The sequence below is a fragment of the Condylura cristata genome, unplaced genomic scaffold (assembly GCF_000260355.1).
Source record: "Condylura cristata isolate star-nosed mole 26May11 unplaced genomic scaffold, ConCri1.0 scaffold00007, whole genome shotgun sequence".
Taxonomy (NCBI): Eukaryota; Metazoa; Chordata; class Mammalia; order Eulipotyphla; family Talpidae; genus Condylura; species Condylura cristata.
Window position 1 is genome coordinate 2,639,923 of NW_004567108.1, and position 2,003 is coordinate 2,641,925.

The following is a 2,003-nucleotide window of genomic DNA, read 5'->3' on the forward strand; positions in this document are numbered from 1 at the left end:
TCTGGTGCGCGCTAGAAACCCTGTGGGGTCCACCGAGGGCCCCAGGCGCTCTCTTTGCCTGACCAGACAGAACTGCCCCAGCAGTTCGCGCTAGAGTGACCTCATTTGTTCTGAAATCGGGTCGTCAGAATATAGGTCACCCCGAGAAACTGTGTCTTCCACAAAGTGGAAATACAAGCGGGGGAGGCCGGGGAGGCGGTGACGTCTACCAGCGCAGTCGGTCGCGGACCCCAGTTCCGGCCAGTCTCCTTCCGCCCCCCGCCCTCGCGCACCCTGGATCGCCAGCCTGGAGGACGGTGAGGTAATCCCCTTCGGGGTTCCAGCCCCCCAGTGCACAAGCCTTGCGAGGAAGGCCGCCGCCCCCACTTAGCGCTGCGCCAAGGTCACGTCTTGCCTTTTGCATTTTGGCGCGGGGCTGTGACAGGCCCAAGACAGATATCTGGGGGGGAGGAGCCGGGACGGCCGCTGAGCCCCCGAGTGTGGCCGGCTGGTTAGCCCAGACTCCAGGCGCCGGCAGGCAGCGCAGCTGCCCGGCCACAGCCTTGCGGGCACCGAGCCTCTTCCCGCCGGGGCTCCGCTGGCGAGGGCTTCCCGGCCTGGAGGTCTCCAGACGGTCACTGGCCCCCTGGAGCTGAGCGCCGACTCGGGGTGCTGTCCGAGTGCACGTGGCCCAGCCTGGGCTAATGATAGTGATTCCTGGAGCCGCCAGGGCATAAATTCCCGGGGCTGTGTAACCTGGGCGAGGCCTTAAACCCGGGAAGTATATTGTCCCAGCCCCAGAGGCGCCCCATCGGGGTTGGGCAGGGTGGGTTCCCCGGAACCTTGGGCAAGAACCACCCCTCGCTCTTCTGATTGCAGGCTGCAACCGTCTTTGGGGTTCTTTGACTTTCTGCCTCCATCTTCTCTGCCACCTCCCCCCTGTGTCTGTCTGGTTTGTTTTAAGGACTTATGTATGCACATAAGAACTGGGGTACAGGCCAGAGGTGCGGGGGCTGAGAGGACCCCCCAGAGACAGAGTGGGGAGCAGAACAGGTGGGATGGACTGAAATACACTATAGAGGGGAGCCGCGGGGAGACAGGAGGGGCCTGCTGTGCCCTGGGGCCGCCCCTGGCTCCTTCGCAGTGGGTGCGGACAGCCCACAGTGCCGAGTGCTCACGCCTTGGGCCACTAGGGAGGGCCGGTCTGTCTGTCGAGTTTCTCCCTTTTCATGAAGACCCCATCACATGGGCTAGGCCCCCTGGCGCAGAAAGGCCTCCTGCGAACATGACTCCATCCGCAAAGACCTGGTTCCCCAATAAAGCCCCCCTCCGAGGTTCCGGGTGGGCGTGGGCTTTGGGGAGAGCCTCGCCAGCCCGTACCCCCGCCTCCAGGTACATTTTTGCTCAGTTTTGTTGCATTAAGACTCTCTTGCTCCACTGGCTGGAACTTGGACAGTGTAGAAACGCTGAGGCCCTGCTCTGGGCTGTGCGGCCCCTGCGACAGGCCCCCAGCGCTCCCTGGTACGAGCCCAGCGAGGTGCCCTCTGCGACGTTCGCATCCTCTCTGCCTCGGTGACAGTGACAGCTCGTCCAGTTTGCTCGGAGGGATGTGGGGACCCTGCCTCCCGGAGCCTGCCCGCCCCCTGCGAACTGGGGTACCCGCTCGCTCTGCCGGGTGTTGGGGGGAGTCTGTGGGAGAAAGGGGCCCAGGGTGCCGCCCGCTGCCTGCCTGCTGTGTGCCAGGAACACATCCCGTAAATACTGCTAAACAAGAGCCATCATCGTGACTGGAAATGCTCAGTGAGTGTGCACACAAATGCCCTCTCGCCGGTAAGTGGAGAGCTGTTTTCAATACCATGCTGTGGTAGAGAATGTGACGAGCTGGGTTGACAGACTAGTACTGAAAGGAAGAGATTTGTGCACGGGTAAGAAATGCTGTGTGTAGGGTCCAGTGGGCAACTCTCAGGCCTCCGAGCAAGGTCAGCAAGTGACCCCAAGGGTGTGGGCACTGATTTCCTGAATCA